Genomic DNA, 25,255 nt, shown 5'->3' on the forward strand with positions numbered 1-25,255 from the left:
TATATATATATATATATATATATATATAATTTCAAAATAATAAATAAATTATGCTAAAAGTATATTCACGGATATTTCAATTTCGCTGCTGTTGAAAGCATGTGCAAAAAAACCTTCGCATTAAATTGTTGTATTAAGTATGCAGGCATGTTTATTGTTGCATTAATTATACAGGTATGTTTATTGTTGCATTAATTATGCAGGTATGTTTATTGTTGTATTAATTATGCAGGGACATTTATTGTTGTATTAATTATGCAGGGATGTATATTGTTGTATTACTTATGCAGATATATTTATTGTTGTATTACTTACGCAGGTATATTTGTTATTCCAATACTTATGTAAGTATGTTTATTGTTGTATTGATTACACAGTTATATCTGTTATTCTAATACTGATGTAAGTATGTTTATTGTTGTATTGATAACGCAGTTATATTTGTTATTCTAATACTTATGTAATATGTTTATTGTTGTGTTAATAGAGTTATTGCCTAAAATATCAAAAATTCAACTGAAAAACACACTAAATTCAGTAACAACCGTATTTTACCAAAGTGACAATTATTTGTGGTTATTAAGAACTTGTAATGAATTACCTGAAACTGTCAGTAATTCAATCTTAGAAATCTCTATTTTTTTTTTTCTATATATATATATATATATATATTTTTTTACAATTCTATTCACTGGTACGTTCATCCGTCAACAGATATTAAAAGTGGGTTCAGTATTTCTTTCTTCACACTACATTGTAGGTTTGATTATACACCAGTTATATTTGGCATGACTAGACCTCTCAGCCTATCGACAAATATTTCGCTACCTTCTGAACTGTTGTTCAAATTGAACAGTATAGCGATAAATAAATAAATAAATTTATATTACAAAATGAATATATTTTTCTTTTTCAAAATATATCCTCATTCTTCATCTGACACTAAGCGAATTTCAATCAAGTAATTCATAGACAGATATGTCAATCATTAGTTGGGTTCATACTTACCAATTGAAAACAAACACAGTAAATATTTGTTTTACAGAGTAAGAGATGCTTGTTTGTTGTTCAGCACAAAGCTAGCCACTGGGGGCGAGAAACAGATGTACGTTTTAACTCCATAACACAGAAGGAGAGATTTGAGTTACAGCTGGTGAAGTGTAACATTTAGTAGTAATGTAGCAGTTTTCTACTAATTGGTTCTGCATAAAAATGAAGATAAGAATTCATAATGATGTAGAGAAAGAGAGGATATTATCCAAAAGACAAAGTAGCTATTTTTTCGTGAACGATCAAAATAGTTAGAATTATTCCTTCTGTTATGCGGTACCTTAAAACTTACACTCCTCCTTTAAAACTAATACAGTAATATAATAAATACCTAGAATTGCAATGTAAGTATGCTTTTAGTCCTAACTTGGTTAACACAAATATAGGAGTGAATTATTTCTCTACGAAAAAGGATGTCCCCGGCTGGGACAGCGGTAAGTCTTCGGATTTACACTACTAAAATCAGGGTTTCGACTCCCCTCGGTGGACACAGCAGATAACCTGACGTGCCTTTGCTATAAGACAAACAAACACGCGAAAAATAATGTGGTAAACCACACTTTGCTCATGAAATCTGATAAATGTCCTAAGAAATCCATACTGATGTAGAAATATAATGATAATGATAAATATATATGTATGTGTGTATGTGTTAAATCCGTATGTTTTTAAACGTAAAGTTGCACAATAAGCTATCCGCACTACGCAGGTGTCCAATCCTAAACTTTAGCTTACCGCAGAATCACCAGAGGAGATATACATATAGACAGATATACCATTTTTTCAGGCCTCTAAACGGTATCTTATCTTGTCAGATAAGATCCAGACTTATCAGGAAATCCGACGCAGAGTATCATCACATAACGTTACAGAACAAAATCTTAGTAATCGTAAAAGTACTTATAATAAAACAATGAATACTGTTCTCTTTCGGCTGTTTTCTCGCTTCTCGAAGTATTTGTTTTCTTTTTCTTTCGTTCACGATCTCTCCTGATGTTTATATGGCTGAAGACTAGCCTGGTTGCATAGTTTACATATAGTGCGTTTCTGTCAGCCAACGCTCAAATAGGTCGCAATGGGGCTGATAAATCTTGTTAGTCGTTTTCATAAAGGTTTCCAAATCTTCTTGTCTCTTTTCATCCGAGTTTAATTTTTCACGTTTCCCCGGCTAATCTGCGACCCTTCGCTTTTCAAGCCCGATTTGTCAGCGCAAGTGATAAGTCAACTTCGAAGAGGCCTAGCCTACACAATATTTTTTTTTTCTCGCGCGCGCTCTATTCACGTTGCCGTATATAAAAGGATCAACGTTTTGTATGCGACTGAACATTATAATACCTTGTTGCTTGTGGCTTTTCACAGTAAATACACTTCATGTATAATTTATACAGTGTTCAAAGTTCTTTTGTTTGATTAATTTTCAGACAGTATATATATATATTCATGTTTATAACGATATACATAGTAAGATGGTACGTCGAGAGAACATTTTTAGTCTATTAACCTAAAGAACCAGCGGTTATATTAAATCAAGTAAATAAGCTGATGTTAAGAAAGTCACTGAATACGCTGCACGATATCCAGAGTTCAGGACTTAATTTTCTTCTCGTTATTTTGACATTGTTGTATTTGATTGTTTGTTATTTTGTCATTGTACTGTTTGTTTGTTATTTTGTCATTGTTGTGAATGTTTGTTTATTATTTTGTCATTGTAGTGTTTGTTTGTTATTTTGTCATTGTTGTGAATGTTTGTTTATTATTTTGTCATTGTTGTATTCGTTTGTTTGTTTCAGAATTTACGCGCAAAGTTACACACGGAACTATCTGCACACAATCGTCCCTAATTTTGAATTGATAAATTAGTGGGAAGAGAGCTGGTCAACAGCACCCTCCCTCAACTCTTGGGCTACTCTTATCTTACAGAATAATGGATAGTGGGATTTGACTATCACTCTCATAACGCATCCATGACTCTGTAATGCAGAGCGCCTTTTTGCGTGCGTGGGCCGCAAACCGTAACCTCTCGGATTCACAGTCTGAGTACGGTAACCATTAGGCCATCCCCGGCCCTTTCATTTTTGTATATGCAGAGTTGAAAGAATTAAACCTAGCAAAGCGTATGTTCGTATATTGTAAAATCCTTGCTGTTCTTCCATTGTTAAATAATTACTGTTCTTCTATTGTTAAATCATTACTGTTCTTCCATTGTTAAATAATTACTGTTCTTTCATTGTTAAATAATTACTGTTTTTCTATTGTTAAATAATTACTGTTCTTCCATTGTTAAATAATTACTGTTTTTCTATTGTTAAATCATTACTGTTCTTCCATTGTTAAATCATTACTGTTCTTCCATTGTTAAATAATTACTGTTCTTTTATTGTTAAATCCCTTATGTTTGTTAAATCTTCTTCCATTGTTAAATCATTACTGTTCTTTTATTGTTAAATCCCTTATGTTTGTTAAATCTTCTTCCATTGTTAAATAATTACTGTTCTTTTATTGTTAAATCCCTTATGTTTGTTAAATCTTCTTCCATTGTTAAATAATTACTGTTCTTTTATTGTTAAATCCCTTATGTTTGTTAAATCATTACTCTTCTTCCATTGTTAAATAATTACTGTTCTTTTATTGTTAAATCCCTTATGTTTGTTTATTTTTGAATTTCGCGCAAAGCTACACGAGGGCTATCTGCGCTAGCCGTCCCTAATTTAGCATTGTAAGACTAGAGGGAAGGCAGCTAGTCATCACCACACACCGTCAACTCTTGGGCTACTCTTTTACCAACGAATAGTGGCATTGACCGTCACATTATAACGCCCCCACGGCTAAAAGGGCGAGCGTGTTTGGTGTGACGGGGATTCGAACCCGCGACCCTCAGATTACGAGTCGAGCGCCTATCTCTTATGTTCTTCTACTGTTAGCTCCTTATTGCTCCTTTTTTGTTAGATCTTTTATTAGATCTCTAATTAACTCTAGAAGTATACTCTTAGAGAGTGTGATTTCAGAACCTTCGTCAAAAAAAGTTTCACATCCACAAAAAAACGAGTGAAATATTAAATAATAAGCACACTTCACACGAGAATAAGTTGAATTATAGGTGTGTACATGTTGAAGAGTTATTGTCTTATAAAAAAATGTAAGTGATTCTTTTAGTAGTTTTGTTATTCTTTAGATACCGTTTACATGACTTTAATTCTGTTTATACCTTTACGTATAGCAGGAATGTAAACTTTTAGTTGTTGTTAATGTACATTTCTAAGCTTCTGAATTCTCACTCTCTTCACAAGGGATGTGATTTATGGTGCCATCTTTTTTTCTTCTTAGAGTGTGCAAAGTCTACCTCTTCGGATAGTTATCCAACATGAATTTATTACGTTCTTAGTGTTACTGTAGACCAGTGGTCAGCATAATTTAAATCCTTTGAGTCACGGGTCACGGCCTGTTGCCGAAAAACCATATTCCATACTATGGAGCCATGGATGTGTTATAAAGTAACAGTTAAATCCCATTATTCGATTAGAGTGTAGCCCAAGAGTTAACGGTGTGTTGTGTAAACTAACTACCTTCTCTCTAGTCTATCAGTTCAAAATGGCTAGCGCAGATATCCCTTCTGTACCTTTGGTGAGATTCAACAAACCATTGCCACCTCAAGTAAACCTATTATATTTCGTAATTACAAGCCATCCAATCTATGTTCTAAAACAGCTCGTTACAGGTAGTTACAAACCATCCCATCCATGTCCTAAAACAGCTCGTTACATGTAGTTACAAATCATCCTATCTATGTTCTAAAACAGCTCGTTACAGATAGTTACAAACCATCCCATCTATGTTCAAAGACAGCTCGTTACAGGTAGTTACAAACCATCCCATCTATGTTCAAAGACAGCTCGTTACAGGTAGTTACAAACCATCCCATCTATGTTCAAAGACAGCTCGTTACAGATAGTTACAAACCATCCCATCTATGTTCAAAGACAGCTCGTTACAGGTAGTTACAAACCATCCCATCTATTTTCTAAAACAGCTCATTACGGGTAGTTACAAACCATCTCAGCTATGATCTAAAACAGGTAGTTACGGGAAGTTTGAAACTATAAGAGTGGCAGTCATATACCTCTATTCGGTCATACAAAAGTAGTGCAAGTGCTAGCAGTAGACTCTGCTTATCCTCCAGTCTATCAGTGCAACATTAGAGACAGCTATACGCAGGTAACCCTTTCTGTAGCGTTGCGCGAAATGCTGAAATACACGTACAAATCTTTCTGCTATTCGACTACTTTAAGAGATGTCCATATAGCGACTTCAAAAAGAAAGGAACTATTAATTTGGCTTTAAGTGACTAAACATTTTACGAATCACCTTAATATTACTTCGCCCTGAAATAATCCCAGTGAATAAAATATCTAATTGGGAATCTTTCTACTAACGCTCGGAAAATATGGTTTCATATATCTACGTCCTTCAGTTTCTTTTCAGTCAGATTCGGGAGTAAATTTGCGCAAGTCAGAATGACTACAACATATGCTTATTTTTATTTCAAATCATTTGTGCTTGTGCTTATAAAAACGTTTGTGAATTTCTTTCAGCAAGAGATATCTGTTTTAAAACTGGTTTTAAGACAAAATTATGACTTAAATGTTATAATACAAAAAAGAAAAGAAAAAGAGCTTAAGACGAGAAACTGACTAGCAGAAATATTAAATAAGCTATCCTAACAATGAAAATAGCGAGATTTTGTTATTCAACGAAATGAGCAACATAGTTAAAATTAGAACATTTAAGAGTCATGTTTACTTTCATTCACAATATGTCGCCAGCTACATCACGTGAAATTATCAGTGCACTCAAAATTCAAATTCCTACTCAAGAGGAATCCTTGAAGTCTTAACTTCTCACTAAAGCCGGACCCATGAAGTCTTAGCTTACTACTCAAGAGGGACCTTTGAAGTCTAAACGCCCCACTCAAGCTGGACTCTTAACTTATTACTCAAGCCAATCTATAGAGGTCTTAACTTACACTCAAGTTAAACTCATAAAGGTCTTAACTTACATTCCGACTGAACTTTAACTTACCACTCAAAAAGCATTCATACTCATATAGAGGTTTTAACTTACCACTTAAACTGGGCTCATGAACTCTTAACTTACCACTGGGTTAGTAACGATCCAATTGCTTTACTGAAGTCCGAACCGAGTTAATAAACAGTGAACTGACTATTTCTAACGGCTGTGTTGTAAAGGTAGTAGTCATTACATAGATTGCAACTGTTACATTGTTGTTGTTTTTTCAGTTTTTACTTTGGAAACGTATATAAATTTAAATTAGATTATTTATATATAGACAAAAGTTCGGTTTTCATTTCATACATAATTTATACCAAAATAAGTCAAGTACTTTTTTCTGCATTCACCTAAGATACTTATAACTAAATTGACTTATTACCGAGAGAGAGAATACTGAGTTGATACAATATCCTCTCTCAACATGTGTCAAACACATCCCCAAGAGGAAGAAGTCTGTGTTGATATAACGTCCTCTCTCAACATGTATCAAATATCCTCGAGGGGAAGAAGTCTGAGTTGACATAACATCCTTCCTCAACATGTGTCAAACACATCCCAAGAGGAAGAAGTCTGTGTTGATATAACGTCCTCTCTCAACGTGTGTCAAACACATCCCAAGAGAGAGCATTTTCAGCATAATAATTTTAATGCTATATCTTAAAAATGTAATTTTATACGAATAAGTGCTTATGATGTCTCATGTTCATTATTTTATGAACAGATATGTATCATATTCAGTTTTATGTATACAGATATGTTATATTCATTGTTTCGTGTACAAATACGTATGATATTTAGTGTTCTGTGTACAGATATATATCGTGTTCAATGTTCTGTGTACAGATATCTCCTTATCACAATTTTCACGTTTTGTTTTGTTTTTTTTGTGAATAAATACTTCTCACCTTATATTTATTTGTTCTGCGTACAAATGTTCTGATATCCATGTTCTAATATGAAATGTGTATTCTGTACAAGTATTTCTCACGTGAAGTGTATTTTGTGCAACCTCGTTTTCACCATTCTGCTTAAAATTATGTTTCATGTTCAGTCTTATGTATATATATACAGACGTGTCTGTCGTTCACACTTATTGCACAGGCATTTCTATTACTCACACTTATATGTACAAATATTTCTAGTACTCACATTTATTGTACAGACATTTCTAGTACACACGCTGATGTTCATTGTTCTGTGAACATCTGTTTAAATTCTAGCTAAAAATTGTTTCACACTTCTATGTGATATTAGCAGTCAAATTTCTCTTTAAATTTTGGCATTGTTTCACACTTCTGTGTTATATATTAGTAATCAACCATGTGTTTAAAATTTTGGCTAAAAATTGTTTCACACTTCTAATCTTCGCGTTTATTGTGCAAATGTGTTTGATGTTCATTTTTATGTATATAGTTATGTCTGATGTCAATTGTTCTATGAACAGACAATATGTAACTTGTGAGTACAGATAATGTCTTTTGTTTAATGTTTTGTAGACAAATATTACTTACGACGTTAACATTTCAAGCACAGAACTACAGCTGTCAAAGAGGAAAGACAACAAGTTTCTTTTGATACCTACCCTTTTGAACAAGAAATGTACTGCCAAACGGGAGAGCAAAATATCCGACATTTTACAGATTTTTTTTTTGTTTTTACATTGGAAAATGTTTGTGTTTTGTATATATTTTTTGCAATAATGTATTGGCTCTGTAGACTATTGCCAGAATGGGGCAGGGCGTGGGAGATAGGTTAGCGTTCTCGGTTTGTGAATCCGAGGGCTCATTATTCGCGCCTAGTTTTCGCAGGATAAAAAACCAAACATAAAAAAATGCGTTCCACACATGAGTGAGTGCGCTATAAGAGTGACGGTCAGATTCCACTATTCGTTGCCGATGGATGCCGCTGACCAGTCGCTTTTCCTCTAGCCTTTTTGTTCAAAATTAGGGACGAATATCCCTTTGTGTAGCTAGCCTCGAAAATTCTAAAACAAACAAACAAAAAAAAATACTCATTGCATGCGGTGGAACATTAATGACCAAATAAGGGTATTTCTCAAATAAGTATCTCTTTACAAGTCAAAGTGATATATACATAAGTGTGTATATGGTTAGGCACTGACTCGCAGTTGTATGATATGATTTCATAAGATAACGTTAATATATTCGCATATCGTTATAATTTCGTGCTGACTCACAATGGTATGATACCTGTCTATTACGTAATATCAATATGTTTACATAACGTTGGTAATTACGTACAAACTCGCAGTAGTATGATATGTGTTCATTACGTAATATCAATATACTTACATAACGTTGTAATTTAGTGCTGACTCACAGTGGTATGATACCTGTTTACTACGTAATATTAATATACTTACATAATCTTGTAACTTCGTACTGACTCACAGTGGTATGATACCTGTTTACTACGTAATATTAATATACTTACATAATCTTGTAACTTCGTACTGACTCACAGTGATATGATACCGGCTTACTACATAATATTAATATACTTACATAACCTTGTAATTTCGTACTGACTCACAGTGGTATGATATCTTATCATTACGTAATATCAATATATTTACATAACGTTCTAATTACGCACTGACTCACAGATATTATTATTGTTATAAATTGATATTTTTCATACGCTTATATCCCGTTGCAGTGGATATAATTTTTTACGATATTACAAACTAATCTACAAGAAACATCTCGTTTCGCCATGCCTACTGGTGGTGCGATTTTGATGTTGTCACCTCTAGAAATTCATCTTCCTGTAATAGGGCTAGTTGGTCATGCGTAACAGCAGCAATAGAGAACAAGATTAAGCTGTAATACGGGTTCAAGTCAATCCCGTAAAACAGTGAGAAATTTGATATGAACACGACTACTAAATGACACCCTCTGTAATATAGTTCGTTTCTAATCGGAATTTTTCGTAAAGGTATGATTTTGTTTTAAAAATTCCCCCAAAAAACTAGCAAACCAACCTGGTCAACATACAACTTCTTGCACGTGATATAACAACATAAGTGTAAATATTAATGGTGTAACATAAAAATACGTAGTAATAATGCCGAGACACGTACACATCCCGATAATTAAACGCAAGAAATATTCGTAGACGTACTAGAGTTTCTTTCAGGACTTCAGTTCAAACTTATAATTGGAATACCCAAAAGAAAAATTCAGAAAACAAAAAAAGTCCTTGTTCTCTTAGTTAAGTGTCGAAAAGTACCAGTTTTATGGCTCGGTCTATTATTTATCCATTTTTACGTACCACTTTCTCAGTGCTAATGATAGTAAATTACACGTTTGGTGACACAAAACCTCTAACTAATAATTCTTTTTACGTATTTTTGCGAATTTTTTTTAGTTTTGTATACTTATAGTTCACATGATATTTTGTTTTGGATCTAAATGCTATTTAGTGTTAACACAGTTGGAAAAGGAGAAAAGCCTAGCTATCATTGTCGGTAAGTTAAATTTTATTTGGATCTCTTAAGAACAATTTGTCGTTGTGTTTAAGAAAATTTCGCTGAATATCGCACTTGCGGTCATTTTTTAATGTAATAAGCGAATAAGCGAAGAACCATACGATGGAGCAGCCATAAAACAATAGAATAAGACCATAGAAAAGGTAAGACAATATTTTATACAGTTTTCTTCCTAAATAATATTATTCTTATGTGATTTGATATCAAGAAGTTTTACTGGGCAACAATTTTGCTTAAGAAGCCCAAAATGATTTTAACATTAGCAAAATACAATCTAAACCCTTTGCTAATATGATTAGTTTGTTTTAGAATTTGCTCAAAGTTATCCAAGGGCAATCTGCGCATAGCTGTCACTAATTATGAATTGATATAGTAGAGGGAGACAATTAATCAACAGCACCTATAGTCAACTCTTGGAGTACTTTTGTTTGATTGAATAGTCGGGTTGACAGCAGCTAGTCAACAGCACCTATCGTCAACTCTTGGGATTTGACGGTCACTTCTATAGTGCACTTTGCGGCCACAAAGTACAGAGCGCGTTTTTGTTTTTTTTGGCAATGGGCGACGAACCATGAATCCTCGGATTCACTATACGGGCATGCTAATCACAAGGCCACACTGATCGGCATTGTTATTAGAATATAAACTTTTATAACAAGAAATTCGATGTAACTTACGTTGGGCCATCTCCTATCATCCAACTTATTTAACATATTTTTTTTTACGTTTATTCAATATGGATATGATTTCAATACTCAGGTAAAAAATAATAATAATAATAATCTGACTCTTGTTAAATTTCGACCCCTTTACGTTCTTGAAATTATTCCAGATGCTATTACATATCAAACTTTATAATAAACTATAAAACAAGTGTTAGAATTCAATAAATTTCATGAAGAACATTTTCATGAACCTCCTCTATTATCTCAGGGTTTATCGCAGATTTTCTTTAAATGCTCTAATTATTAATATCTTCGTTAGTTTTAAAAGTTTCATGTTTATGTTAGTTTTAAAACTTTCAATCGTTCCAATAGTGTCAAAATGGCGTTAAATCTATTATAAACAACAGTGAATAATGCACTTTTATTTTACGATACAAACGATGCCTTTATTTTAAAAAAATGAAGAATTTTCTAGAAATAAGAACAAAATAAGAAATAAGACAAATTGTAAGCGTCCTATAGAAATATTAAGGACTAATAGAAACAGATTAAAACAACCAAATAGAGAAATAATACGTTGATACTATGAGCAGATAAGGCATTTTAAAAAAGGGGGATTATAAGTCACAATTTGAAGGCTTTCATGAAATTATAGATACGTCACCTTTATCACTGAAAAACAACGAAGGACAATGAATGATTAAAGAATGTGGTTAATTTCTATGGTTAAAAAATGTGGTTAATGTCTATGGTTAATGAATGTGGCTAATGTCTATGATTAAAGAATATGGTTAATGTCTATGGTTAAATAATGTGGCTAATGTTTCCTGTTGAATAATTATCTCAACAGTCGTTTCAGTTTATTAAAAAGTTCAAGAATACTAATTAATTCATACTTAGAGTGCAAGAAGTTCAACTTTTTTATCAGTATTTTATTTAGATGTTAATAATTAGGTGATATTTATTAATACATATGTAAATTATACGATCTTTTTATAGATGTGTTATTGTTTGTTTCGGTTTAATATTTGAAAATGCTGACTGAATAATCTGACCTTTATTTTTACCTTTATTTTTTTAGTACGGTATATCCACGAACTTCCTTATTTTACTAAACATTGTTTTATTAATTGAACCCAAATCTTAGATTTTATCTAGCTTTTATTTAAAATTATAAATAATTATGAGAGGTATAATCTTTATTTCATAATTTTTAAGACAAGGGAGTAAACTACGGGCATTTTCTAACACTGTCAAATGTACTCACTTAAAAACACATAAATTATACACTTAGTGCTGTTATTTATATTTTGATGAATTCATGAGTACTGTAAAAAAATGGAATGTTTCCTAGTCTGACCTGTTCATTTTCTGGTTAGATTCAGTGAAAATAATTGTCACCTTCATTTACTAAATAATGATTAATATTTTTTAAAACAATTGTTTTTTTTGTTCTTATAATTTCAAATAGGACGTATTAGTATGCTGCGTATAGCCCAGCTGTAAGCTTGATGGTTTATAAACCTAAAGTTCTAAGTACGATCCCTGCGGTGGGTATAGAACAAATAGCCCATTGGGCAGCTTTGAGCTTAAAACAAATAAACTAAAACTCTTCAAACTTCTCTGCTCCACCAATAAATCGGTTTTTATGTTGTTATTTTTTCGGTAAATTCAACTGTATTAACCTAATATACGTTTTAATTAAAATAAAAGTAAAGTAAGAAAAACTTAAGAGTGATGGAATTCACTTATAATTCACAACGTACCTAGAGTGAAAATTTTGTTAACTTAATTGAAATGTAATATTAAGGGTTACGAATAACGTTGTAGAGTTGACGGAATATTAAAAATAGCTTTCCTTTCAAGAGATTTTTTTAAAGTATAGGGTAAACTAGAAACAGAGAACCTAAATGAAAGGAAACCTCATCCACCTATAACTGTGCTAAATCGTTTTATTTATCTAGTTATAAGAAATGCCCCCACTGGATCGGAGTGAATTTACATGACTCAAGCGTTGAACAGTCTTAGAAAACTAGAGTAAGAAAAAAAAAAGACTTGAATAAACTTTCAAACGACAAATACTTTTCCGTGCATATAATGGCAAAGACGTCTACAAGCATGTAACTCTTAATCTAATAGCCCTAATCCATAACAATATTAGTTACAGCAACTAATGGAACATATTAGAATATATGACATTTTTTATTTTCGTTTCGTTAATATTAGTGTTTGATAGCAATATATATATATATATATATAATAATAGCATTAGTTCTTCATTTACAATATCTACAATTTACTTTCCAATTTTAAAGGAAATCACGAGAAATGCTTATTATCTATTTACATGCAATGTTCAAAAACGGCATTCATGAGCAATATTCTTTTAAGCAACATGTATTACTTATTTACACATGGAACACATAGACTTGCTTATTTGATTGTTTTCGAATAATCGCGCGAAGCTACTCAAGGGCTATTTGCGCTAGCCATCCTTAATTTTGAACTGATAGACTAGAGGGAGGGCAGCTAGTGAGCAACAACCACCGCCAACTCTTAAGCTACCCTTGTTTAAATGAACAGCGGGTTTGGACCGTTACTCTTATAACGCGCTCAAAGTGCGAAGCGCGATTTTTCTTTTCTGCGGTAACGAGATATATATAGACCAGCACGTCAAGCTTGTTTGTCGAAGTCAGTGTATTTTTTAAACATATAAAGTGTTTCATTTATAACATAGAGATGACTAAAATCGTTTCACACTTCTGTATTATAATAATAATCAAACTTGTCTTTACATTCTAGCTAAAAGTTGTTGTTTCACACTTCTGTGTTTATTAGTAATCAGATTTATGTTTATCTTCTAGCTAAAAACTGTAGACTTTATTCTACAGTGCGTGTTTTATACCAAATGTCTTCGTCGTATTATTGAGTTCACATAGCTATAATTATTTCAGTGGGTGTTACCTGATTTCTTTTTTTTTAATAAATGCTTTTGGCTCAATCACAGAAATTTCTCAAAATATGAAATTTACGTCATTTCCGTATAAACACTCAGTTTATCAGTAAGCTATAGCGATATCTATTGAGTTAACTACAGCTTTCTTAAGTAACTCGTGGCTCCATCTACTGAAAATAATCTCAACATAAGAAACTCGATGCCCAGAGCGCCTTCGGATGGAAGATTGTTTGTTTGTTTATTAAGTAACGCTACAAAATGGGCTATTTGAACAGTGCCCACCACGGGTATCGAAGCCCACGTTTTAGTGTAATAAAGCCAAAGACTTACAGTTGTGCCATTAGGTGGCCTGAAAGGAAGATTTTCCTTATTCAGTGATGAAAGAGAAAGGTTTTACTCATTCCCATTTTCACTCTTGAAGAAGGAAATTCTTTGTCCCGAAAGCTCTCGGGTCATCGAGGTTCTTCTTTTGTGGTTCGTTTAAATTTTGATCTTGCGTGATTTTCTAATATTGTGGAAAATAATATAATACTTAATAATTCGTTACCTCATTTATGTAGAAATTGAAAAGTGACACACTCTTTAATCCCATACTTTTTTAGCAATTTTACACAGAATCTAATACGAACCAAGAGACATACGAACCAGAGACATCGTTAATTAATAGATTGATTAAAGAACCAAACTATTGTAATATTGTACAATACGAACCAGAGACATCGTTAATTAACAGATTGATTAAAGAACCAAACTATTGTAATATTGTACAATACGAACAAGAGACATCGTTAATTAACAGATTGATTAAAGAACCAAACTATTGTAATATTGTACAATACGAACCAGAGACATCGTTAATTAACAGATTGATTAAAGAACCAAACTATTGTAATATTGTACAATACGAACCAGAGACATCATTAATCAATAGATTGATTAAAGAACCAAACTATTGTAATATTGTACAATACGAACCAGAGACATCATTAATTAATAGATTGATTAAAGAACCAAACTATTGTAATATTGTACAAGTTTTAAAGCTAATCCATAACAAAAATTAAGAAACAGATACAGCTGACATTTCATCAGCCTTAATTAAGGTGACAGTTGTAAACAATTATTCCAGTAAATATCGCATGGATTTTTAAGAAGTAAAAAAAAAAGTTAGTATTTTCTTTTATTCTGTTTTCATATTTACTTATTTGTCTACACTTTACTTTCATGGACTATTATAATTATACAATATTTAAAAAAAAACACTAACAAACGTTGCTTTATGGTTAGTGACAAAAAACGAAAATAAAAATTTGATACTACACAACGACGTTGACAACTAATGCATATTTATATCATAATCAAATTTAGTGTTCGTACGACCTTTTAATAGAAATGTATGAATAGACAAAAGTTCCAATTACGTATCTTCTAGAGCTCAATAGATGGCACTAGTAGAGAATCTGCAAACACGGACACACACGTAGAATATAAAAGTGACTAGGAGTAAACATCAAGTAAGGGTATTGAGTTTGATTTAAAGCACAAAACCACTTTGATTTAAAGAGTTATATGAGTATGTTAATCCTATAAATCCCACTTCCTTTAAAACTTGGCCCATGGATAATAAGAAGATAAAGATTATGTGATTAGTGTAAAATCCTCTAAAAACTAGTTCAATAATACTAAGTTTAGGCCTGTGCTCTGTTTGGAAAACAAATGCCTTTTAATGACATTTGATAAGCGTAATTTTTTCCGCTGAATAAGTCAGGTAGCCCTGCAATGATATAACTTCCTCTAAAAACTTGGTCTTTAAGAAAGGATTAAATTTGGGACTTCCCATAATTTTATGAAATAACCAAACCAAAAAAAAAAAGAAGAAGAAGAAGAAGCTATAAAGTGTAGAAATATTTATTTTCACTCGAAAACAAATGTTTTAAAAGCATTTCTTTATTAATTATAAGTCACTGTTTAGCTCTAAAAGTCTTATTCAATGTTTTAACTCTAATGTTTCCTAACAGATGGCGGCAAAAATATTCGTTTGGTATAACTTTCCGTTTACACTTAGATTCGGGATTGTTTAACCCTGAAAGTCTTATTGTTTTCTTAACTACAAGGTTTCCTACTAGAGGGTGCTATAAGTATAAACATTTCTTAACACGAATCGATAAGGTTTCATTCTATTAAATATATATGTAACGCTATTGGAAACAGCCCAGCACACTGGGAGTGGGAAATATGATCCTTTCAATTATAAACAGAAGAGGATGCGTTTAGATAAATAAACTCAGAGTAACTAAACTATACAGATACAAGAAGTAAAGGCGAAACAAAGAGCAAGATATAAATGTTAACTTAAATGTTCACGATGATTTATAGAGGTAATTAATGAGCCCAAATAAGACAGGTGCTTTGTTAGTGGCCAGATTCCCTACGTGCTAACGTACGTGGATAGTCAATTTCCAGATGTTAAATGAGACAGAAGGGAGTTAAGGCCTACACTAAACGTTGATCCTCCTTGAAAATGTAACATTATTCGCTCTAATGTATCACCTGTCCCGTGTATGGCTCGTGAATTTGTTTGGTGAAAGATAGAAGCTGGAGTGAAGCTTCGTGATAAACTTCACTGTTATCATTAAAAAAAGAACCTGTTCTTTATATTACTGACTACAAATTTAAATGCAACTAGGAAAAGGGTCGACAAAAATGTATCAGAGAGCACATCCGAGTCTTTTTTTTAATTTGACTGAATTGAAAGAAGAAAGAGGATAGACACAATGCAAACAATGTACAAAGTCATCTTTATTGGAATCCAAACAAAGATAATGAAGTGCACTATATGACTTACGTGCCTTCTGCTTACGAGGATGCTGAATTATGTCTTTTTCCCGAGATAACCTATGATATACTCTTTAGACTGAAAGAACACAGCAATTATATATACACATTAGAATATCGTCACTTCTTTTAATGCGCATGCGTTATCTACAGCACTGCTGATCGTTCCAAAATCAAAATAGTTAGAATATATCTTCGAGGTATCATAATGGTTATTATCACTGCCAACTTCTACACAGTATATTCCAACTATATATATATATTACAGCAATCTTTTCTACTAGAAAGCGTAGGCGACACCAAAAGGGAATGGCCCAAGGCAATGTGTAACTAGAGTGCCAGCAATTTAGCCACAATTCGTAGTGAACTCTCTATTGTTAAATCCATACGCGCGTAAATTTTTGAATATTCTTCACGAACAAGAAATGCTCACTGTCTAAACTATAAAAGGAAAAGAAACACTATACTTAATATGCCTGTGTGCTATACAGAGATATAATTATTCTTTTCAATGTACAGTTAAAAAGATGTTTAATTATACGTTTACAAAGTGAAACGAAATCGATTGTTTCCATAGGTTTTTAGCATATGAGGCAGTTACGTACAGTTATTGCTAGTAGTCGCCAACGGTCCAGCTTCCCCACCTGTAGCAGCGTAAAACCAAAATTATAAACTTTAAAAAAAGGTTGATATTATAATTTATCTATCTCCGTTTTTAAAATAATTTCCAAACTTGTAAGGCGTTCCTTGTATGACAAGTCTTCTGTGAACCTGCTTGAACTTATAAAAATATTTTGTGAGTTTATGACGACTATCCAAAGCATCCATAATGTGGGAATAACTTCGAAACTTCCAATGTAGGTTTCTACTTTCCTTTATCATCTCTTCACAATATCTTCATCTTTTCAGTTTAATTTCATGACATTTAAACAGTTGAGTTTTAGTCTAAGTCCTGACCTACCAACAAGTATCTCATCATATCTTTGTCACTCTCTAATGTTTGTTTATTTTTACTACTTCCGAACTTGTCTATATATGTAATCACATTTTGGTTAATTTATATAGCATGTATACATATCCTTGCTATACTTTATAAGTGTTACTTAAATAAATTCGTACGTGACCTACTTTAAGCGTCTAATTCCTCGCATGTCTCAAGTCTGTAGTAGCAAGTCTTGTTTTTTTAATGGCAAATAAGTTTAAATAATAGAAATTTCCGAATGTAAATATAAAAATTCAGGATTCGCTTTGGACGTTGCTATTTCAGTATTGAGCCTTGACACTTTCTATGTTGTACGTCCCGGTTAAAGATAATTTCAGCATACGAATACGTTATTCTTGGCTTTGTGAATTATATTATTGTTTAAAATCGTAAGTTTGGTAAATAACAGAAGGTTCAAAAGTAATCCAATCGTAGAAGAAGCCAACAGAATCTGAAATTTGTGAATCTTGTAAATTTTTGTATCTGTGTGGTATTTAGTTATACAATAATTCCTACATTTTACACGAGTAATAAAAATTGGAATTTGACATTAAAAATAGCAAATTAATTTTATCAAATGACAATACATAGAACAACGAATTAGATTACATTAATCATTGTGTCAAATTACACAGGAGCTTTATCTTGCATACGTCGTTTAATTTTATAGGATCTTTGAAGTTTTAATTAAAGATTTTTTAAAAGGAACTGGAACTTAAATTTAAGTGAAAGTCGAGTTCCAAACATTACTGTAGTTTATATTTCTCATGAAAATGAAAGCTACTTATTATCAAGCATTTTGGGTTGCCTAAAGTTCAACTATATAGTATCAAACGGCACCTTCGGTGAGGAAGAGACTTATAGTTACGTAACCTTAGTGAATTTCTTGAGAAGCAGCTACAGAGGCAGTACACTTTTACTTCTTTGGTGCCGGTGATAATCATAAGCCTAACTCTTAAGAGAATACTAAATTCTTCAGCTATAAGTGTTCATAAAGCGTGTGTATCCATCATAATAGACAGAACCTGAACTTCTAGAGGAAGAAATACTTGCTTTCTCAACGGATACATATGTTTTCTAGGTTTTATGTATCCAGAAAAATTAAATATTTTGATATCGTGTGATCAGAATCTCGATCCAACTATATTGATCAGAACTAAAACGTAACCCAAAAATTAATGAAGCCAATCCTGGACACTAAGCTAACTATATCTACTAAATATTATAAACCAATTCACAATAAAACAAAAGCCCGTAAAGATTAAAGCGCATTAAATTATCAGTTAGGTACTCTTGTTAGTAACGACAATTTCGGCCATAAACCCAATAATGTGTCAGTACGTTCGACTAGCGTATGTTATTTATGTTAACCCGACGCCAACAATTCAAAATAGTCTTCATTAATGTACAAAACATATATTCTGTGTTCTTATAACTATTATAACAAAAATATTAATGTAACTAACAAAAGAGAATTATTCATGATTGTTGAAAGAAGTTTAAAATATTTGAAGCTATCATAAAGAATATGACCAATAATACTAAAGATATTAACCGAATGTAGAAGAGCAGTATGCCACTAGTTATAAAACACGTAAAGGCCCCAGCTAGTTAGTTGTTCGTATGATACATACAAAACTAAATGACCCCCAAAACCTGTAAAGATATACATTTATTTGCAGTCAATTGATAATATGATACACACATAGTTAAACGATCAACAAAACCTGTATAACCACCCATTTATTTGCAGTCAGTTATTAATATTATACACATAGCTAAACGACCCTAAAAACCTGTACAAACATCCATTTATTTGCAGCGGTGCATATCGAACAATAGAATTTCGTTGAAGAAACACAAAATGTGTTATTTAAAAATATTGACGATTGGTAGCTGTTGTCGAGGCTAACCTAAGCAATTCTTAAAAGTCATGTCGACTTTTTTAACTTCTGATGTAAGAAGGCATGACTAATCTTCTGTTTAACGTGTTTTGTGTGTGTGTTTCACTTATTATTGAGTTATCTTATAATTATTCTCGATTTTCTTAGTCTTATATTTATTTTAAATTTTAAAAATATACATCCAATCAGTTTCAAATATTGTAGATATATACCAAATATTAACTTTTCTTAATCATTATGGCAATAATCTGAAGTTTTATGATACATAATCTTTGTTGCATGGTTTTAAAATTTCTTATAGCATATTTCATGCCGACATAGACCGTTTACTTTTAATTTTTCTTGGAAATTGAGATTTTGATATATTGCGTCTCATAGAGACATAAAACTGAACTTTTCATACACACACACACACAAACACACACATATGTACGCATGTATATAGAATCTAAGATCAGATTATTAAAATTTCGCATAAAAGTTATAAAAAATAGAGAAAAATAACTTTTACGACAGGCGGGCGTTTTTCTGACGTATACACACCATCTTGTGACGACAAATGATTAAAGAGTGGGGAAGCAAAAGATTTATTAGCAAGACAAAAGATTCCATTTCCTTCAGTATCTTGTCAAACTTTATTGCTTCTTTGGGGTTCATATCCTCCTAAACCATGACCTTGCTAACTGTTGATTGGTTCATATCTTATTAAACCATGATCTCGGAATGCTTGTTACTATTTCTTGTTATCATGTTATTGTGCTATTTGTGTTATTTTGCATGTTTAGATAGGGAAGCTCTAACTGTTCAATCGAACTTTATTTGAGAAATAATGTTACTATTCAAATGACAAAGGTGGCATTTTAATTTATACTCAAGAGCTAAGCTCCAGATATTTTTTACATAAAGCATCGTGTACTAACAGAATTAAGGATTTTATATATTTACATAATCGCTCAGATCATTATTCAGTTGTCACTGTAAGGTATCAATAAATCATAGTTATAGTTTTGTGGAATGATTGAGACAAGGAGTTACTATTACTAATGGCATAATTATTCTCGTCTTTATTATGGGTGTTATTATTTTCACAATGTTTCGACCAGTGGATTCTCCGGCCTCGTCAGGTGTTATATCAGACATTTTTAGTACTATTATATATATATATATATATATGCGTTACAACCAGAAATGTTTTTGTGGAATTACCAGGACTCCAACCTCTGAACCCGAATACGGACATTCTAACCACTTGGCTATCAGGAGGACACTTTTTGAGGTGTTTTGGAGCTACCTCTATTTTTTAGCTCTAGTCATATACGCAGTTCTTTGTTTGCTCCTTAGAGTCGGTGGTCTGATTTTGGTGAATGTTCTTCGGAAGGTTGTATTACTTCTGAAGATGGCCTGTTGTATCGGTGGTCTGACTTTGGTGAGAGTTCTTCGGAATGTTGTATTACTTCTGAAGATGGTCTGTTGTATCGGTGGTCTGACTTTGGTGAGAGTTCTTCGGAATGTTGTATTACTTCTGAAGATGGTCTGTTGTATCGGTGGTCTGACTTTGGTGAGTGTTCTTCGGAATGTTGTATTACTTCTGAAGATGGTCCTGATGTTGTATCGTCCACAGATTCTCCGTATCGTCTCTGATAGGCCTCTGATGTATGGAAGTAACACAGTTGCTATTGGTTTCTCTTGGGGCTGTGCCTGCTGTTCGGTATGTACTCTGTATTTCTGTTCTATGAAACCTTTCGGGTATCCCTTTCTCTGGAATGTTTCTGTTAACTGGTCCATTTCTTGTTTTCATATTGCGTTATCAGTGAAAATAATAATACACAATAAAGACGAGTATAGTAATCCGAATAATTAAACCATTAGAAATCATAGTTACTGTAACCTCCTATAGTTTGACACTAAGTTTCAAATATTACTGTACTTTAGACCTAAAATTTGAGATATAACTCACGTTAAACTGGAGATGTTTTTAACATTCCTCCTAACTTGTTAGTTTCTGATTTAAAATCAGAGTCTTGTGAAAATAATACCTCAGATCTAATTACTGTATTTAGTGAATGAGTTATCCAAACTTATTTCTAAACAAGAACAATATTTTGCCCTTCTTAACACAAAAAATACAAAACCTTATAACCCGAGAAACTTCGAAAGGTGGACCTTTCTTCATCAGGGACAAATTTCTTATATATTTAATGTACGACTGTTATCATTCTACATCTTAACCCCCGTGGCTCAGCGGAAGGCTTATAATGCTAGAATTTAGGGTTCTATCTCTGAGGTAGATTCAGCTCAGATAGCCCATTGTACAGTTTTGCTAGAATTTATGGTTCTATCTCCGAGGTAGATTCAGCTCAGATAGCCCATTGTGCAGTTTTGCATTAAAACACAAAGAAACGAACTTTTAAGATCCTAAAGTTTTGTTCTAATTTGGCAGTCCTAAAGGATATGTTAGATAAAAAGTTTTCGAGGGCAAATTTTTATTTTCAATTTTCTGGTAGGGTATTTTAAACAGGTAAATAAACTGGCTCCCTATCTTCAACACTAGTGTGTCCTCACTATAGCTAAGACTCCTGTTCCTAACATTACTTTTTGTGATTTTACTCGTCGTAGCCCCCTTATGAAAATTTTAATCACGGCCTTTGTAAGCACACATGAATTCATAATGTTCGATTTCGCTACCCTTTTTTGTTGTTGGTGTTGATAAAACAAGTTTTGAAATTTCTGCCTTTGTGTGTTGCTAAACCTAATGTACATTTATTTTATTTAAAACCAAATATTTATTACTGTGTGTTTGAATGACCATAGGTCACGGTTTTTAGTTTGATCCTCTGTTATTCCTTGTTACTCAACTTCTAGATATCAAGGCTAGACTGTAACAGAAAGTAATTAGTCGAATTTAGAGGGATAGTAAACGTGGAAGTAAAGGTGCTAATTTCAAAACCTTCCACGAAATGCTGTCCGAAACAAATAACAGTGCAAATAGGAGTATAGAATTTCCAAAAACAAAATTGTGGGTGGGTCCACCTTCGAGACAAACACTCCTTGAAATGCATTTATTTCTAAAGCTAAATCAGATTGGCTGACTCTGGTAGCCACTGCTTAATATAGCTTACATTATTGGCTGTCAAGATATAGTTCCATTTAGTTTGTTTTTTTTCTCCTTTCCCTACTATGACTGATTCACAGAGGTAAACATTTAATAAAGCCTACGTTATTGGCTGTCGAGATATAGTTCCATTAAGTTTCTTATTTCCCCCTTTCCCTACTATGACTGATTCAAAGAGGTCAACGCTTAATAAAGCCAACGTTATTGGCTGTCGAGATACAGTTCCATTAAGTTTTTTCCCCTCTTTCCCTAATATGATTGATTACGAAAAGTCAACGCTTAATAAAGCCTACGTTATTGGCTGTCGAAATACAGTTCCATTAAGTTTTTATTTTCCCCTTTCCCTACAATGACTAATTCATAGAGGTGAGTTGGGAAATTTAAATTAATACATTTTAATACTTGAACTTCTTATAAACAATATATATCACCATCCTCTTTAACAGTAGGCCAAATGCTCTTTTCTCGCTAAATTAATACCTAGAATGGGGGTTACCTAAAAGATTCACCTAGTAAGGAATTCGACAAAACGAAGCATAAATAAAAATTTGAATAATATTCTATCACGATTATATCTATATATTTATCACTTATTTCGAAATGCATTATTATATCATTATATAACCCTAAAATAGAATAACAACCTTCGATATCTTTACTCTGAAACTGTTAAACTTTCAGCATGGGTAGCAATACTAATAGCAGATTTTTATCTTAGCTCTTTTTCGTGTTTAGCTGTCGCACTCTGTTTTGAGTCCCCATGTGTCTCAACGGTAAGCTCGAAGGCTTATAACGCTAAAGTTTGGGGTTCGATCCCCACGGTGAGCGCATTACACATACCTCACCCCCATTGCGTATTTATGATATTCTTAATCTCGACCGAGTTTATAACCAGACAACGTTGATTTATGTTCAGAACATTGACTAAAAGAACAAGAAAAACAGCATCTAGAAGATGGCAGACTCTCGTCGACGTATTGGAGAGCTCATTAGGAATTACATCTCCCTGTACGGGTATGGTTAATGTAGTGCTCATGAGTTCTCGTGTGTGTTTGAACATATAGTCGTAGCTTCAAGTGAGGAATACTCCTAAATGTTACGGTTTAATCGCCGAAATACGGCGAAATATTGGAAAAGTAATATAACTAAAAATTGTAATGAAAACAAATTAAGTACAGATGTTGTTGTTGTTTTCCACATTCCTCTTAATTTCTCCGTCGCGGTTTGAAATCAGAGCTGTGTAAAGATAGGTCTGAAATATCAGAGCTGTGTTAAGATAGATCTGAAATCTGAACGGTTTGAAATCAGAGCTGTGTTAAGATAGATCTGAAATCTGAACGATTTGAAATCAGAGCTGTGTTAAAATAGATCTGAAATCTAAACGGTTTAAAATTAGAGCTATGTAAAAATAGATCTGAAATGCTACTTTTTTACACATCTCTGACTTCGAGAAATTTGGAGAAATACTCCTAGTGTGTCTCCTTTTCCGAAATATCGAATAGGTTCTGGCAACTTGCGAATACCTGTATATATGTATATATATTTATTGCTTTCAGTAAAAAGGATCTGTTTTGTATATCTAAGTTAATACAAAACAGTTGTGAGTAAAACAGACAACACTTAACAATATAAAAGTCCATTATAAAGATATGACAAGAGAACGTGTAAATACACAAGTTTAGGGTAAAGATGATCTTAAACTCACCTTACTTTTCGATGGAATTTCTTGTTATTAGTTAATCACACACCCATCAGGTGGCAGCCTCAGACAAAATACGTGAAAATGTTACCAAAAACATTAGTACTTGCATAGTTTTATTGTTGTTTTCCTAGAAACTAAACGTGCCTTTAGCAAAAGACTAATTAATCATGACAGAAGTATAATTTGGTAGAACTAAGAAGTCTTTGTGAGTAGACATCCTACACTGAAAGAATCGCTTCTTCTCACCTGATTCTTCGTGGTTTTTGTTTTCTTTGTCTTCATGTCGTGCTGAATTCTGAGTGTGAATTGTTTCATCTCGTGTGTCCAAGACTTAAAGTAATTAATTAATCTTTTTTTCAATTTTCTTCTTTGCTTTCTTTCTTTTATTCAGTCCCATTTCTTTGAAGAGGTATGAGAGGTTAGGGGAGGGGGAGAATGAAAGTGCCATCAACAAACAGAGGAAGCTCTGTCTCCAAAATAGCGTCGGTTTCTTCTGAAAAGAGTATTTGTTAAGGAGTTAAAGCTAATGGCCCTTTGAGAAATTCTAGACGACGGATTCGAACAAAAACTAGTGCCCAGGCGTTGCCCATCGCTACCTTAGCCTAATGTCTTCTGTGCTTTAACCTGAACGGATGAACAAGAGGTTGGAGAAACGCACTTTGTCACTGTCAGATCTGATTAACATTCCTGAACAGATAAGAGAACTCATTCCAAAAAAATCTCAGAATCACCTCTGTCGATTTTCTTTGTCATTTGATTTCGTAATTTCTCCAATGTTGACGACAGTAGAAGTTTTCAAACTTCAACCGACGTCTCTGTTTCTTCTTCTGTAAAGAGTTTTAAATAGGTTCAAAGCCTATTTACATACTCTTATATTTTATGATATAACATACTAATATTCTATTTAGAAACACCACACTATATGAGTTTGATTTCTTAAAAGAAGATGTTAGGAGAAACTGTAATTCCAAAAAAAAAATTAAAATAATGACTTATAGTTGAACATATTTGCATTAAAAAAAGAACACCAAGTAAATATATATATATATATACACAGAACAATTCCATACAATAAAAGCGTCGAAGAAAGGCGGTGTTTGAAGTCTCAAATAGATTCTGCAGCAAAAGCTATAACAGGAACTTTAAAAGTGTATGACTGATGGAATTTGTTTATGTAATTTTTGTAATGCTATCTTAAGTTAGGGATAACAGTATCATATATATATATTCGCTGTATAAGCAAAATTCAAGAACGAGACGAAAAATCTGTATATACTCATTGTTTAATAATGGCTGGAGACGGCTTGAATGGGTAATGAAGAAAAACTTTAATATAAGTTTAACATAACAGCAAATGTACAACGTTTCGACAAGGTTTTGACATCATCATACTGAAAACTTAGTGTGAAATATAAAGTTTCGTATATTATCATTACCTCAGTAGATGTTTAGTCTACCCTAAATGTAAAAT

At 32.7% G+C, this 25,255-nt stretch overlaps 1 long non-coding RNA gene across 1 annotated transcript in view; it reads right to left on the reverse strand.

Annotated features, from left to right (window-relative positions):
* Positions 1-25,255, reverse strand: part of LOC111085052 — a 73,647-nt gene that overhangs the window by 33,524 nt on the left and 14,868 nt on the right. Inside the window, exon 2 of the long non-coding RNA XR_002609915.1 lies at positions 23,788-24,611. This is a non-coding gene — a long non-coding RNA (uncharacterized LOC111085052). The remainder of the gene's footprint in view (positions 1-23,787; positions 24,612-25,255) is intronic.

This window comes from Limulus polyphemus, unplaced genomic scaffold (genome assembly GCF_000517525.1).
Source record: "Limulus polyphemus unplaced genomic scaffold, Limulus_polyphemus-2.1.2 Scaffold216, whole genome shotgun sequence".
NCBI classification, from domain to species: domain Eukaryota; kingdom Metazoa; phylum Arthropoda; class Merostomata; order Xiphosura; family Limulidae; genus Limulus; species Limulus polyphemus.